This window comes from Populus alba, chromosome 12, assembly GCF_005239225.2.
Source record: "Populus alba chromosome 12, ASM523922v2, whole genome shotgun sequence".
Taxonomy (NCBI): Eukaryota; Viridiplantae; Streptophyta; class Magnoliopsida; order Malpighiales; family Salicaceae; genus Populus; species Populus alba.
Window position 1 is genome coordinate 3,609,528 of NC_133295.1, and position 12,194 is coordinate 3,621,721.

Genomic DNA, 12,194 nt, shown 5'->3' on the forward strand with positions numbered 1-12,194 from the left:
TTAGGTTATTTGTAAAGTTGTGGACACAAGCTTGGGCTTTAAGGTGGTTCTTTCCACCAGAGGCTGCACGACAATGGTAGAAAGTTGATTTAGAATGATTTGGCATCCATTTCGAGGGTTGTCACATCTCTCAACAACATGGCACAGTATAAAGGCTACTCCAGCTATAGTTATATCCAAATAGCAACTTCAACATGCTCAAGAAGACAAAATAACACAAGGGCATGCTTGAGATTCTAAAAAATTATTGAAAATACCTTTTACTTCAAAAATATTGAGGAAAAAAACCTATTTTAAAGATTTTTCAATAAGAACTTTTATCCCCTTTCGTTGCAAGGAAAACAAACCACCAATTACAAGTTCGTGCTTCGAAGCAGCGCCTATAATCTATGATACTTTACAAAAATTAAATCTTTCTGAAGCCATTAGACCTACCACAAACCAACAGCTAGCGTGTTGGCACAGGTGACTAATATCTCTGAAACCCTATTGGCTGTTAGTGGAGAATCTCGGTCAATGTTTCTTGAAGATTCAAAACTTTCTGCAAATGGAAAAAAAAGTTAAAAATACATTAGTCAAAGCTTCGTTGGTAAGAAGTTGTCTTTTAACGAAGTTGAAACCTTTTGCTTTCCCCTTTTTCCTTTGGCTAGTAATACTTCCTTAGCTGCGTGGAGAACTGCTTTTGTGGTTGTAGCAAGACACTACAAGCTTCAAAGTATATGCACAGAACTGCTTTTGTTAGCTGCGTGGAGATCAATGCTGTGGGATCTATGTAAGAGAGTTGTGAAGCCAATAGTTCGAGGCAGGTAAGAGATCCCGTCATGAATAATAAGCAAAAGGGATTAATTTGGACTGCAAAGAAATGAAAAGTAAGCAGATTCCATTGACAAAAAGGATTGCATCGAAGGCCTCAGCAATGGTTTTCTCCGCCTTTAAATTGTGTCTGTAATTCTTGTCCAGTCAGCCATGGCAGGTGACATGCCCTCTATTATTCTTCTTTATTCCTGGCCATGCACGAAATCATATCAAATTACCTTTAGGAAAGCAAGATGGGAGAGATGAACGGTCGAGTTGATTCAATACAAGGCAAGAACTGTAAGAAAAGGGACAGAGTGGGGGTCTACGCCATGGGTCTTGTAAAGAAGGTTGGTGACGACGACAAAGAAAAAACCCATTCTTCCACTGGATTCTCCCCCCACGTCTCCATTTGTTATTATTCTCGAGTCTCATCACTTTGATGGGTGAGTGGGGGTCTACGCCATGGGTCTCTGCCCTTCCTACACGTTGAAATTGGAGATTCTGTAGGGTCCATGACAAGGGAAAATTACATTAAAGCTGTGGTCTCGCCTTTGAGGCCCTTCGGGTTTCTTTTACAGCTTGCCAAAAAGACGTGAAGTTGCTGAGAATGTGAGTAGTGAGTGCTCTTATCAAGTCATCATCAAAAGGGTAAGAAAAACTATTAATATATGGTGAAATATACTAGAAAAACTATTAATATAATAAGATTCCTCCGGGCATGTACACGTCTTCCTTGTCCGTTTGAGGCCCTTTTACACCTCAGCCTCACATGCTCTGGTTTTTGGACAAAAAGATTTTTGCTGCATTTTGATTGGTGGGTTACACGCAATGCCACCGTATACTTTTTGCACAACTCCCATACAGTTTCTCCTTTTAACTCATCTCTGCATCAAAAGCCTTCCTTTTGAGAGAGAGAACACAAAATCACTTCCTTAAACTGAACTTAGTCGAGGAAGATGGATCTTTCATTCCATAATATTTTAACTTTTATGTATACATTCGATGAATCCAGATCTAACGAGCTATGGGTTATTTAAGCATCTTAGGGTTCCAAATCTACAAGAAATGGCATTTTACAAATACTAGACATCTTGGTATATTAGGTATCATGTACATACTACTAGACATCTTAGTTAAAAAAAAAATTAATAAATAGGTATCACGTACATACATCACATGTATTCTTCTTCTAATCTATTTGGAGTTTTTAAAATATTTTGCTTTGTATCTTTTATCATTCCTCCTCAACCATATTTGTATCGGTTGCTCTCACTAGAAATGTTCAAAAAAACCGATTAACCAAAAAAACCGAAAGAACTGATAAAAAATTAACCGAGAAAACCGAACCGAGATAAAAAAAACCGATTAAACCGATTTATAAAACCATAAAATTTTACCGGTTCGGTTCGGTTCAGGTTTGACCACTTAAACCGGTGAACCGAACCGGTAGTATAAATAACAATATAACATGACTAAAGAGTTCCTAACCCTAATTGACAAGCCGCCACCCATCAATTTTTATCCTCTCTCTTCTCCCTTCTCCCTTCTGTATATGTCTTGTCCTTTACCCCTGCATCTTGATTCTTGCTATTTCATTTTAATTCTCCTTGCCCCTGCGTCTTGCCACCTAGTCAATACATTGAATCTGGGTGCTGGGGAGTAAGCAGATCCCATAATCAATCCTATTCCTGTGTCAATTCAAGATCAAGGCTTGGATCTTTTTAACTCCTCTTAATTTTCTGCTTTCTTTTTATATTTCTCAGGTTTTGCCGTTGGTTGCGGTCCATCACAACATTCAAGATTCAACCAGATTAATTTAATGATTAGATTCCCCGGTTTTTTAGCTCTAAAACCGGATTCAACCGAACCGAACCAGTTCAGTTTGAACCGAAATTCGGTTCGGTTCGGTTTGAAATTCTAAAGATATGAGTTACATGGTTCGGTTGTGTTTTTATGGTTCAAACCGAACCGAACCGTGAACAGGCCTAGCTCTCACCCTCTCAAATTATGCAAGGCCATGTCTTTTTAAAATCAAAAAAGTGCGCAAGGACATCATGATGAATATTAATTATTGTTTAAGCTAATAATATTATATTTATTAAAAGACCAATCAGCTGAATACCATCAGTCCATTTACCACGTTATTGCTAAAATTAAGTTGTGAACAAACAAGGATGGTCTAAAATGTGAGCTCATAGATATCAATTTGGAGAGACTTTGATATAACATTTAAGAATCGCTTGATTTAGATGCAAAAACAAATAAAATCTTGCATTCTCAATATCACTGACATCAATTAGCAACCTATACAAAAAATAAAAAGATGGATTATGTAGGTAGTCTAGTCCTCTATCTTTATTTCGAGTATTAAAAAATAATATAAATTATATACTAAAATCTTATCTAACAGCTTAAATTATTAAGTTGAGATTGTTCTTTAACATGATATCAGAGTTTTGATGACTAAATGGTCACGAGTTCGAATCTTATAATCTCCATTTATTTGGTAAAAATTAAGTATATGGTAATGTGGGTCTGTCTAAGTTTCAAGTTTAAAAATTTTTCATTTGAGAAGGTATGTTAGAGAATAATATAAACTATATCTTAAAAATTTACATAACAATTTAAATTATTAAATTAAAATAGTTTTTTAATATGAATAACCAAGACTATCCTGTCCAAATTCTATAATTGTTCAAGGCCCAGGTAATCACTATATCCCCATTAATTAGTTTTGATTGAACAGCAATGATCGCCAGAAAACATTGCAAACTTGCAAATTATTGCTAGGTTTTGGTGGGTCTCAGGTCTTAACTGAAGGGTTGCGTGCAAAACTTGTTAGTCGTAGCATGGTCACCGGCTTTTTTTGACTTTAAATGCCTACAGCCTCCATTTTCCAAAAAGAAGCTCGTGAAATGCAGCTAGTTGCAACGACAATGGTGGATACGCAAATTGCAATAATCTTGTGGAAAATTGACATGTTTTCAATGAGAAGTTTCTAGTAACTTTATTTATGTATTTTAAAAGTATTTTAAAAAAAATTAAAATTTTTTATTTTTTTATTAATTTTAAATTAATATATTTTTAGTGTTTTTAAATTATTTTTATGTACTGTTATTAAAAATAATTTTAAAAAATAAAAAAAATATTATTTAAAAAATAACTAAAATTATACTGCTAAATAAACTCTAAGTCTTGTGGGGAGAGAATTTCTAGGTAAAGGGTAAAACAAAGTTTTTAATGTTAAGAATTCAATGGCATATAATTGTCACAGCGGGATCTCTTGTTGGATTGCGAGACAACTTGCCTAGCAGCCTATCTCTTTCGCGTTCCATGCAAAAATCTTGTTGATTGATTGATCGATCGATCGATCATACATGTCACTGTCAGTCTCTGTAGTATCTTTTCTCTCCTAGCATGAAGTTTTTTTTTTTCTTTAAACCTACAAATCGGAGATTAAAGAAAGAAAAAAGGGTTATGATGACTAAAGTAGGAAAAAAGAAGAGGGTTCATTTATAGTTTTAATATCACCTCACGGATAGATCTAAAAATTGATTGATTTGAGGTTAAAATCAGGTTGAAAAAAAAAATATAAAAAATATATTTTAGTGTGATGTGGTAACCGGTTAAAAACTTGATTATAATTTATTAATTTTTATTTTTATTTTTACTAAAATAATATAATTTTAATTTTTTTTTAAATAATCCCATCAGAATACATAACTTGAATTTTAAACCAAGCTAGCAGCTAGAGAGTGTTTGAGAGTGTGGTAGTGATTGCTTTTCAAATAGCTTTTCGTGCCGAAAAGCATGCCAATAATGTTTTTTTATTTTTTTAAAATCATTTTTGATATCAGCACATCAAAACGATCCAAAAAAGTATAAACCGCACTTAATTTTAGCAAAAAAAAAATGAAATTTTATAAAAAAACATGTTAAACTGCAATGCCAAACGGTCTCTAAATCGAGTCTAAAAACTATGTTATCATCCACCATGATGGAATCCACCATGATGGAGCATGCATGAAGCCACATGCATGTTTTTGTCTTTTGATTGCCCAAATCAAGAAAACGGTAGGCATGTGGAGTAGCCGCCTCGGTGTAGTCTTGTAGCCCCCAGTTTTGGTGGAGAGGGCACATTAACGGGGCGCTTGGAATCGTAGCGGCAGTTTATTTTTTAAAAAAATAATGAAAATAATATTTTTTTAATTATCTTTTAAACTTATTTTATATCAAAATGATAAAAAACACATAAAAAATAAAATTAATTTCAAGAAAAAATTTAATTTTTTTACAAAATACGATTTTTACTAAAAAAAAAAACATGTTTTTAAGGGTAAGTTTGATAATCCAGCTAAAACATTGTTTGTCCAGTAAATTTAATTTTTTTGCTTAAATAGTTATATATATTCTAAATCTTAAAAATAAATTTTTAAAAAATATTATCTAAATATATTTTATAAAAAAAAAAAAAAAATAACTTTTATCAGAAAGCAAATTTTTTCCTATATAAAAGTAAAAACGTGCAAGCGGTAACCAATTTCTTTTGACTTTGTCCTCGTGCCGCTCTGTAAAGTAAAAACGTGCTTGTGGTTGCCAAGAAGAAAGACTCTGTATCGACCGACCATGGCATGTACTTTGAAAAGTGGATTGAAAGTTTCTGAATAGACTCCACTTCTATAATTTAACCTCCTAACTAAGTTGTTGTAAAAACTAAAGAATCTTGATAGCATAGTTCCGGTTTGGTAGCCAATTCAGTTCAAGTTTCTGGTTTCGATTTTTAGCCTGATTAATTTTATTTTATTTTTAAATCAAGACAACATTATTTTAGTAAAAAAAATAATAAAAAATAAAAGCCAATAAATTTATAAGCTGGGTCTTGAATGAGTCTTGCCGGTTCAATCAGCCGGGTCACGCAGGGTTTTTTTTTTCCTCTTTTTTTTTTAACTTGGCCCGATTCCAACTTAGAGTTAACCGAATCTTGAACCAGGTCGAGTTTCTAAACTATGCTTGTAAGTATTTCAACAATAAAAACAAGAATATATTTAAAAAAAAGGATGAATAATCTCTCACATTTTTTAAGGATTATTGATCCATCTATCTTTATTTATTAGGTATTTTCTTTTTTCACTATTATATGCCATTTATATATTCATATTTTATCTTATATGTCCATTTACTATTTTTATATATATAAACATTTTATATTATTTTCTAACATTATTTTTTAAGACTCAATAATTATTGTTTTTTTTAAAATAAAATAAACTTTAAAACACCAAAATAAGTGTACGATATATTTATACGTTCCATGTGAGAGTGGTGGGCTGTATATGTTGGTCATTTTATTACAATAATTAATAGGTTGTAATAAATTATACACAACAACTAGTGGAATAATTAAGATTTTTAGCACGTATGGTCTTTCCTCTATGCATAACCTTTGACTGTTTTCTCTTGATTATATTAATTAATTAATTACCTGACTTTCTCTATCTTTTAAGGTTCTAGCGGTAATTTAGAGTCTACTTGACGGTGACACCGTGGTTGAAGTTATTTTGTGAAGTATTTTTATTTAAAAAATATATTAAAATAATATTTTTGTTATATTAACATATTAAAACTATAAGAAAAATACTAAAAAGTAATAATTTAAATTTATATAATATATAATATATATATATATATATATATATATATATATATATATATATATATGATTAGATCATAATACCAAATAGTCCGCAACTTCATCCATATAAACCTTCCCTAGCAATTAATCTGTTAGTGTTTCAAGCTCTGATTATGGAACTCACAAGATTGATGAAAAACTACACACTTTATTAAGCAAAGCGGGGCTGTTTAAATACAGCTCTTTACATAACAGAATTGAGAAATATTAGCCACTACTTCTACTATCTCTACTGTGATGATCCGCAGATCAAATCACCATAAATGTGGCGTGAGAATAGGTCCATTTCTTGACTACCACGCTGGCTGAGAATAGCGTGGGAATAGGTCTACTCCTTGACTGCCACATCAATTGAGAAACATGTTATTATTCTGCACTTATGCATATATTTATTCAAATGAACTTAACAAATCCTCCCCTAAACTGAGCATGTCGTGTTTGTTCAGCTCAGTTTAATGCCTTCTTCTCTTGTACTCCTAAGAGCATGCGGAGTTTCACAAAATCTTCGAGTTTGAGTGGTTTGGTCATGATGTCCGCTATTTGCTCCTTTGTTCCACAGTAGACTAGTTCCACTTCTCCCTTCTTGATCAAATCTCTAATAAAATGAAATCTCACATTGATATGTTTTGTTCTTCCATGTAGTACCGGATTCTTAGACAGTTTAATGGATGAGCTATTGTCACAACATCCGTTTAGAACTTACAGAATACGGTAATACACAGAATACGGTAATACACTTACAATAATCTTCTTCAACACTGTTTAGAACTTCCTTCATCCATATACTATGACATGCACATGTGGTAGCTGCTACATATTCGGCCTCCGTAGTTGATAGTGTGACGATTGGCTGCTTCCTGGAACTCCATGCTACTGCCCCATCTCCCATCATGAACACATACCCGGACGTGCTTTTTCCTCCATCTAAGTCTCCCGCAAAATCGCTATCTGTGTAGCCTTTGAGGATGTTATCTGAACCTTTCTTGTAGAAAACACCGAAATCAATTGTCCCCTTTAAGTACCGAAGTATTCTTTTTGCAGCTAGTAAATGTCCTTCTTTGGCGCGACCATGAATCTGCTTGAGAAACTTACAGCATACATTATATCAGGTCGAGTTGTCGTAATGTACATAAAGGCTACCAATCAATTGCTTGTATTCGGTGCTGTTTACTTCTTCTCCTTTCTCCTGTGATGATAACTTAGTTCCTGGAACCATTGGATTATTAACTGCATTGCAGCTGCCCATTCCAAACCTCGTAAGAAGTTCACCTGCATATTTTTCTTGACACAAAAATATTCCAGCATCCGTTTGATGTACTTCAACACCCAGAAAATACTTCATCCTCCCTAGGTCAGTCATATCAAATACCGATTGCATGGAAGCTTTAAATTCTCTACACAGCTTTATATCATTGCCGGTAAAAATTAAATCATCCACATAGAGACTTACCACCAAAAAACTCCCTCCTTCCTTCTTTATGAACAAGGTGTGTTCATAACTGCATTTTTCAAAACCTTCACCATTGAAGTAGTCCTCTATCCGACTGTACCAAGCTCTTGGAGCTTGTTTTAGGCCATACAATGCCTTTCTTAATCGATACGCTTTCTGCTCCTCTCCTTTCCGAATGTATCCTTCAGGTTGTTCAATGTGAACAACCTCCTTCAGTTCTCCATGAAGAAATGCGCTTTTCACATCGAGCTGAAAAACTTCCCAACTTCGTAGCGCAGCGAGAGAGAGTATCATCCTAATAGTGTCCCATCTGGCAACTGGTGAGAATACTTCACTATAATCTATTCCTTGTCTTTGTGCGTAACCCTTCACAACTAGTCGCGCCTTGTATTTGTCGACTTCTCCCCTTTCATTTAATTTGGTTTTAAAAACCCACTTGACTCCGATTTTTTTCATCCCTTTGGGCAGCTCCACTAACTCCCATGTATTATTTTTTTCGATAGCCTGAATCTCGGCATCCATAGCTTGTCTCCATTTTATGTCTTTCACCGCCTCATCATAGCTTACTGGATCATCTGCTGTAGTGTAGAGCACCAGAAATTGATCGTCTCCTTCCTCCTCCTCTGTGAGATGTTCCCCAGTGACGTAGTCTTGTAAGTGTGCTGGAGCTCTACTAATTCTCTTTGGCTGCTCCCTTCGAATTGTTTGAGATGATGAGGTGGTGTTTGCTTGCCAGGTGGCGTCTGCTCGACTTGCTTCACGGCTTGCTTCCTCGGCCTGAGCTTGAATTTGCTCATTTTCCATTTGAGCATTGCCAGCGTGGTTGTTGCCAGCGTTGCCTTCTTCGTCAGCAAATGGCTCTGCATCTTCCCATTTTAATTCCTCCGTGTCACCATCTATCCTCCCCCAATTCCAAATCTCCTCTTCAGCAAAAATCACGTCTCGGCTAGTGATGATTTGTTCGCTTTCTGGGTCAAAGAGTCTGTATGCTTTAGATTCTTCACTTACTCCTAAGAACACACATTTTTTACTCTTTTCTTCTAGCTTGACCCTCCTTTGATTTGGTACATGCACGTAAGCAATGCACCCAAAAATTCTGAAATGTGCCACACTTGGTTTCTGTCCAGTCCAGCATTCTTCTGGAGTTGCATGCATCTTGCAGTGCTGCTGTTGGGCTTCGATTAATGATATGAACTGACCATTTTGCTGCCTCTGCCCAGAAACTTCTAGGCATTTTTCCTTCTACCAGTAGACACCGAACCATGTTCATGAGTGTTCGGTTTTTGCGTTCTGCTACCCCGTTTTGTTGGGGTGTGTAGGACGTGGTAAGTTGTCTTTTGATACCCTGTGTGTTGCAAAAATCTGAAAAGATTTGAGAATTGTATTCTCCTCCACGATCACTTCGTAGACATCGAATTTTCAGCCCTGTCTCCATCTCCACGCTGGCTTTAAAAAACTTGAATTTCTCAAAGGTTTCGCTCTTCTCTGTAAGTAAATAAATCCATGTCTTCCGGCTGAAATCATCAGTAAATGTCAGAATATACCGTCTGTTGCTCACGGTTTTGGGGGTTATGGGTCCACATAAATCGGAGTGGATTAGCTGCAATTTTTCGGAGGCTCTCCAGTTAGCCTTTTTTGGAATTTCTTCTCTATGTTGCTTCCCTTTGTTGCATATTTCACACACCTTGTGTACTGCTTGAATTTCTGGTAATCCGTGCACCATTTTCTTGTGATGCAGTCCTTGAAGCCCTCTCAAATGAAGGTGACCGAATCTCTTATGCCAAAGCCCTGTGATATCTTCCTGTATTACTTGCAGACAGGCATCGTTATGTAATTCAGCAAGCATGACAAACATGCGGTTTGTGGTCATTTTTGTATGCACAATGAGGCCTTTCTTCGGATGAAAAATTTTACAAACTCCCTTTTTCATTAACACTGCTAAGCCTCTCTCCTGCAGCTGCCCCACACTTAACAAATTATTTGTTAAATCTGGAACGTAATAGACATTACTGACAATTTGCGTCCTCCCTTGAACCTTCAGCTTCACATTTCCTTGACCCATGACTTGCATCCTAGCATTGTTGCCCAGCTTCACAGAGTGCGAAAAAACTCTCATCCAAAGTGACAAACCACTTTTTGTTGCCTGTCATGTGGTTTGAACAGCCTGAGTCAATAAACCACACTTCTTCCTTTGTCAGCTCCTTTGTTTCACTGTGAGCCATAAGGAGAAGGATTTCTAATTTCACATCTCCACCATTCATTGTCACGTTGTCTTCATTTTTTAGCTCCACGTCTCCACCATTCTCTTTCACACAATCCAGTGCCACGTTACCACCATTATCTCCACCATTCATTGTCACGTTGTCTTCATTTTTCAGCTCCACGTCTCCACCATTCTCTTTCACACAATCCAGTTTCACAGCATCTTCATCGTCCTCTGTTGTAATGTCTGCAGATCCCATTGGCTCAACGTGAGCCATGAGAAGAAGTTCCTCTTCATCATCCAATTCAACATAATTTGCATTCCTCTCCCAAGTAGGACACTCATATTGAAAATGCCCTTGTTTATGGCATTTAAAGCATTTCACAGTTGCTCTTCCAAATCCCTGTCGTCCTCTGCCTCTGCCTCGACTTTGATAGGTGGGACGTCTTCTTTCTCTCGGCTCATTGTGGAATCTGTCATCTCCAATTGAGACACGCAATGCATGCTCCTCATTGTGTTCTTTATCTAGCCTTCTGAACTTGGCTTCATGGACTACAAGTGAGCTTTGTAGTTCGTCAATTGTCATTGCGCTTACATCCTTTGATTCTTCTATTGAAACCACAACATAAGTGAACCTTTCTGTCAAGGTTCGAAGCACCTTTTCCACCACCTTGGTGTCGGGCATCGTCTCCCCATTGCTCCTCATCTGGTTAGCCACCGAAGTGACTCTCACAAAATATTCTGCAATTGTTTCACTGTGTTTCATTTGCAGAATCTCAAAATCTCGTCTCAATGTATTGAGTAGAGATTGCTTCACTTTGGCATTTCCCCCAAACTTGCTTTTCAAAGAATCCCACACAATCTTCGATGTGCGCCTATCCAGAATCTGTTCAAATGTAACTCTATCTATTGCTTGATATAGATAGTGTTTCACTTGATGATCTTTCATTTTTGCATCATCGAGTTGTGTCTGCTGCACATTGCTCAACGCAGTCCCCACGATCGGCTCTTGAATGCCGTTTTCCACCAGGCTCCACAGCCCCTTTGCTCGCAACAAATTTTCCATCAACTCACTCCAATGATCATAGTGTTGACCATCGAAATGAGGAATTTTTGTTAAACTCTTATCGTCACTCATTCTCACTCTCACTGTGTATCTCTCGCTGCAATCAATCTGTCCCGTAGAAGCTCTGATACCACTGTTAGTGTTTCAAGCTCTGATTATGGAACTCACAAGATTGATGAAAAACTACACACTTTATTAAGCAAAGCGGGGTTGTTTAAATACAGCTCTTTACATAACAGAATTGAGAAATATTAGCCACTACTTCTACTATCTCTACTGTGATGATCCGCAGATCAAATCACCATAAATGTGGCGTGAGAATAGGTCCATTTCTTGACTACCACGCTGGCTGAGAATAGCGTGGGAATAGGTCTACTCCTTGACTGCCACATCAATTGAGAAACATGTTATTATTCTGCACTTATGCATATATTTATTCAAATGAACTTAACATAATCACTAGCTACATGTTTAATTTATTACTTTACTGTCTTACAATTATTGTAGATGGCTTCATGTTTAGGTTATAATGACTTCTTCTCTTTCACATTAAGAGCCTGCCTAATTGAGGATTGGTTTTAAAGATATTTTCTTCAAGAAAACGACATCTTGATATATAGAGATTATAATAAAGATTAAATTAATTTGTTTTATATATTCACGATATCGATCTTAAAAAACTATCTAATGTTTATTATTTGTTGAACCACGTGTTATAATCCAATATTAAGTTATAGTATGTTAAAAGTAAGAAAAGTAAACATGTCAAGAAATCGGCATATTAATTAATTGTAATTATTTTTCATTAATTAATCATAACTTTATTTGATTTAGAAGTGAAAGTGAAGCATTTATAGAATGGTTTCAATAACGTATATAGCAGCTCTGTAAATTTATTCTTTCAATTTAGTGCATATTTTTGTTTATATAAAAAAACTAAATACTCTTGTTATTATTTTTTTTTCATATATGTATTTGGAAAAGT